Source organism: Oncorhynchus keta, chromosome 10 (assembly GCF_023373465.1).
Source record: "Oncorhynchus keta strain PuntledgeMale-10-30-2019 chromosome 10, Oket_V2, whole genome shotgun sequence".
NCBI lineage: Eukaryota > Metazoa > Chordata > Actinopteri > Salmoniformes > Salmonidae > Oncorhynchus > Oncorhynchus keta.
In genome coordinates this window covers 19,725,180-19,731,179 of record NC_068430.1, presented here as the reverse complement: position 1 = coordinate 19,731,179, position 6,000 = coordinate 19,725,180, and positions in this window count along the sequence as shown.

The window sequence follows — 6,000 nt, the reverse complement described above, 5'->3', positions numbered from 1 at the left end:
CGCCTGGCTACTCCAACCTCGGCGAACAGCTCCGCCCCCCCGTAGTTCCTCACCCAAGCCTCTCCAGGTTCTCCTTTACCCAAATCCAGATAGCAGATGTTCTGAAAGAGCTGCAAAACCTGGACCCGTACAAATCAGCTGGGCTTGACAATCTGGACCCGCTATTTCTGAAACTATCTGCCGCCATTGTCGCAACCCCTATTACCAGCCTGTTCAACCTCTCTTTCATATCGTCTGAGATCCCCAAGGATTGAAAGCTGCCGCAGTCATCCCCCTCTTCAAAGGGGAGACACCCTGGACCCAAACTGCTATAGACCTATATCCATCCTGCCCTGCCTATCTAAGGTCTTCGAAAGCCAAGTCAACAAACAGGTCACTGACCATCTCGAATCCCACCGTACCTTCTCCGCTGTGCAATCTGGTTTCCGAGCCGGTCACGGGTGCACCTCAGCCACACTCAAGGTACTAAACGATATCATAACCGCCATCGATAAAAGACAGTACTGTGCAGCCGTCTTCATCGACCTCGCCAAGGCTTTCGACTCTGTCAATCACCATATTCTTATCGGCAGACTCAACAGCCTCGGTTTTTCGGATGACTGCCTTGCCTGGTTCACCAATTACTTTGCAGACAGAGTTCAGTGTGTCAAATTGGAGGGCATGCTGTCCGGTCCTCTGGCAGTCTCTATGGGGGTGCCACAGGGTTCAATTCTCGGGCCGACTCTTTTCTCTGTATATATCAATGATGTTGCTCTTGCTGCGGGCGATTCCCTGATCCACCTCTACGCAGACGACACCATTCTATATACCTTCGGCCCGTCATTGGACACTGTGCTATCAAACCTCCAAACGAGCTTCAATGCCATACAGCACTCCTTCCGTGGCCTCCAACTGCTCTTAAACGCGAGTAAAACCAAATGCATGCTTTTCAACCGATCGCTGCCTGCACCCGCATGCCCGACTAGCATCACCACCCTGGATGGTTCCGACCTTGAATATGTGGACATCTATAAGTACCTAGGTGTCTGGCTAGACTGCAAACTCTCCTTCCAGACTCACATCAAACATCTCCAATCAAAAATCAAATCAAGAGTCGGCTTTCTATTCCGCAACAAAGCCTCCTTCACTCACGCTGCCAAGCTTACCCTAGTAAAACTGACTATCCTACCGATCCTCGACTTCGGCGATGTCATCTACAAAATGGCTTCCAACACTCTACTCAGCAAACTGGATGCAGTCTATCACAGTGCCATCCGTTTTGTCACTAAAGCACCTTATACCACCCACCACTGCGACTTGTATGCTCTAGTCGGCTGGCCCTCACTACATATTCGTCGCCAGACCCACTGGCTCCAGGTCATCTACAAGTCCATGCTAGGTAAAGCTCCGCCTTATCTCAGTTCACTGGTCACGATGGCAACACCCATCCGTAGCACGCGCTCCAGCAGGTGTATCTCACTGATCATTCCTAAAGCCAACACCTCATTTGGCCGCCTTTCGTTCCAGTACTCTGCTGCCTGTGACTGGAACGAATTGCAAAAATCGCTGAAGTTGGAGACTTTTATCTCCCTCACCAACTTCAAACATCAGCTATCCGAGCAGCTAACCAATCGCTGCAGCTGTACATAGTCTATAGGTAAATAGCTCACCCATTTTCACCTACCTCATTCCCATACTGTTTTTATACTGTTTTTATTTATTTACTTTTCTGCTCTTTTGCACACCAATATCTCTACCTGTACATGACCATCTGATCATTTATCACTCCAGTGTTAATCTGCAAAATTGTATTATTCGCCTACCTCCTCATGCCTTTTGCACACATTGTATATAGACTGCCAATTTTTTCTACTGTGTTATTGACTTGCTAATTGTTTACTCCATGTGTAACTCTGTGTTGTCTGTTCACACTGCTATGCTTTATCTTGGCCAGGTCGCAGTTGCAAATGAGAACTTGTTCTCAACTAGCCTACCTGGTTAAATAAAGGTGAAATAAATTTAAAAAAAATGTCACCTTTATTTAACCTGGTAGGCCAGTTGAGAACAAGTTCTCATTTACAACTGTGACCTGGCCAAGATAAAGCAAAGAGGTGCGACAGAAACAACAACACAGAGTTTTTATTTTTTATTTCACCTTTATTTAACCAGGTAGGCAAGTTGAGAACATGTTCTCATTTACAATTGCGACCTGGCCAAGATAAAGCAAAGCAGTTCGACACATACAACGACACAGAGTTACACATGGAGTAAAACAAACATACAGTCAATAATACAGTAGAAACGAGTCTATATACGATGTGAGCAAATGAGGTGAGATAAGGGAGGTAAAGGCAAAAAAAGGCTATGGTGGCAAAGTAAATACAATATAGCAAGTAAAACACTGGAATGGTAGATTTGCAGTGGAAGAATGTGCAAAGTAGAAATAAAAATAATGGGGTGCAAAGGAGCTAAATAAATAAAATAAAATAAATACAGTAGGGAAAGAGGTAGTTGTTTGGGCTAAATTATAGATGGGTTATGTACAGGTGCAGTAATCTGTGAGCTGCTCTGACAGCTGGTGCTTAAAGCTAGTGAGGGAGATAAGATATTTTTGTAGTTCATTCCAGTCATTGGCAGCAGAGAACTGGAAGGAGAGGCGGCCAAAGAAAGAATTGGTTTTGGGGGTGACCAGAGAGATATACCTGCTGGAGCGCGTGCTACAGGTGGCTGATGCTATGGTGACCAGCGAGCTGAGATAAGGGGGGACTTTACCTAGCAGGGTCTTGTAGATGACCTGGAGCCAGTGGGTTTGGCGACGAGTATGAAGCGAGGTCCAGCCAACGAGAGTGTACGGGTCGCAATTGTCGGTAGTATATGGGGCTTTGGTGACAAAACGGATGGCACTGTGATAGACTGCATCCAATTTGTTGAGTAGGTTATTGTTGGTAGAGTTGGTAGAGTTACACATGGAATAAACAAATGTACAGTCAATAACACAATAGGAAAAAAATCTATATACAGTGTGTGCAAATTAGGGAGGTAAGGCAATAAATAGGCCGTAGTGATGAAGTAATTACAATTTAGCAATTAAACACAGGAGTTCTGGTTTGATCAGTAAAATGTGTTTAACTCTGAGTGTACTGTAGTGTGATAAGAGACTATTTAGTTTAGTTTATTTATTTGACCATTTAAAAAAACAAGCACACATAACTTTAAAATGCCAAACATGCACATGAGTGAAATCATGGACGATAACACACAATAAAGTCTGGGACTTATTTCCATTGTGGTCCTCTTTTGAAACAAGATGGCTGGGCAAGATCGAACACAGTATGACAGTATAAAAACAAAGAAGAAGAACATCTGTCTCATCATTGCAGTTACATCACAGGGGTCATTCATATGGGCACAGAAGACATCAAACTGTTTTTTTTTTACTTCATTTACTATACGGATATGTAGGGATTACAGAGGGCCTCAATTACATAAAAAGCAGGTGTTCTGCCATGATCACTCACATATATATTAAATTATACTCACTGAGATTATAGCACCTCTTTTTATTTTGTTTCTTACATGGTAATTAAGAAAATGATTGGCCTATTGAAAATAACCCAACCTTCTATGAAATCAGGCTTCACCACATGGGCAACACCACCAAATGACTATTGTAGCGGGAAACCGCTGATTTTTAATGGAATATCTACATAGGCGTACAAAGGCCCATTATCAGCAACCATCATTCCCGTGTTCCAATGGCATGTTGTGTTAGCTAATCCAAGTTTATCATTTTAAAAGGCTAATTGAGCATTAGAAAATCCTTTTGCAATCATGTTAGCACAGCTGTGTTAATTAAAGGGGCAGCAGGTAACCTAGTAGTTAGAGTGTTGGTTACATTCATGTACATACTACATACACTCATGTACATACTACCTCGACCAACCAGTGGTCCCTCACATTGGCTAGCCACATTGGCTATCTGCATTGTGTCCGACCCACCACCCACCAACCCCTCTTTTACGCTACTGCTACTCTCTGTTCATCATATATGCATAGTCACTTTAATCATATCTACATGTACATACTACCTCAATCAGCCTGACTAACCGGTGTCTGTATGTTGCCTCGCTAATTTTATAACCTCGCTACTGTATATAGCCTGTCTTTTTACTGTTGTTTTATTTCTTTACCTACCTGTTGTTCACCTAATACCTTTTTGCACTATTGGTTAGAGCCTGTAAGTAAGCATTTCACTCTACACCTGTAGTAACCGGAAGGTTGCAAGATCAAATCCGCGAGCTGACAAGGTAAAAATCTGCCATTCTGCCCCTGAACAAGGCAGTTAACCCACTGTTCCTAGGCCGTCATTGAAAATAAGAATTTGTTCTTAACTGACTTGTCTAGTTAAATAAAAGGTAAATATATATGTGTAATTTTGTTTTATTAAAAGAGAAGCAATAAAACTGGCTTTCTTTAGACTAGTTGTGTATCTGGAGCATCAGCATTTGTGAGTTTAATAACGGGTGCTATTTAATGAAGCTGCCAGTTGAGGACTTGTGAGGTGTCTGTTTCTCAAATTAGACAATCTAATGTACTTGTCCTGCTCAGTTTTGCACCGGGGCCTCCCACTCCTCTTTCTATTCTGGTTAGAGACAGTTTGTGTTGTTCTGTGAAGGCAGTAGTACACAGTGTTGTGTACAGAACAAGTGTACAGAACAAGAATAGACTGATGAGTTTCATAAGAAAGTTCTTTGTTTCTGGACATTTTGAGCCTGTAATCAAACCCACAAATGCTGATGCTCCAGATACTCAATTAGTCTAAAGAAGGCCAGTTTTATTGCTTCTTTATTCAGAACAACAGTTTTCAGCTGTGCTAACATAATTGCAAAAGGGTTTTCTTATGATCAATTAGCCGTTTAAAATTATAAACTTGGATTAGCTAACACAACATGCCATTGGAATACAGGAGGGATGGTTGCTGATAATGGGCCTCTGTATGCCTATGTAGATATTCCAGTTACAATAGTCATTTACAACATTAACAATGTCTACACTGTATTTCTGATCAATTTGATGTTATTCTAAAGGACAATTTTTTTGCTTTACTATCAAAAACAAGAACATTTCTAAGTGACCCCAAACTTTTGAACGATAGTGTATGTTGTTCTTGATCACTGGAAATCTGTGGGCATCTTTGCAGGCAGTAAGAGGACAGGTCTTATTTATGGCTGTCACACAAAATGGACCCCCCCACACACACACACAGACAAATTCCTTCTCCATTTAATCTCCATGCCCGGACAGTGTGGGTGTGGGGAGATTGTAGTGTGGTCAGAACCCTGAGGAGTTGAGGGTTGTGTTGAGAGTTGTGTGCGATGTGTTCAAGTGTCCAGGGAGGGGGTTAGGGGGCGGTGGCTGAGGACCGTTTCCTCCTCCAGCAGAGGAATGTCTCCATGCATGTTCCTGTTTGGAGAGGCAGCTCACAGCCCAATATGTTGGCAGGAAACCACATGCTGCTCACACTACACCGATAAGGAGCAGGGGGAGGCTTTGCCAAACCTTCAGGAAGGTAGATTATCCCATGAAATGCTGGCAGCGCTTCAGTCTTTGTGCATCAGAGAGAGAGAGAGAGAGACAGAGTGTGTGTGTGTGTGTGTGTGTGTGTGTGTGTGTGTGTGTGTGTGTGTGTGTGTGTGTGTGTGTGTGTGTGTGTGTGTGTGTGTGTGTGTGTGTGTGTGTGTGTGTGTGTGTGTGTGTGTGTGTGTGTGTGTGTGTGTGTGTGTTCTTCAGCTCACTCAGCAGTAGAGAGTTTCAGTGAATTTAGGGAAGACTCCACAAAAGGCAGCAGTACAAAGGGCCTGCAAGCTGAGAATGTGCAACACAGAGGCACGGCCCAATCTCACGGTTTGTTAACCCAGAAATGGTGAATAAAGAATAAGACAATCATGCATCACTTGTCAATTACCTCCCTGATGATAAAGAATAAGATGGTGATTTCATTTGTGGGTGGTTTGCGTTTCC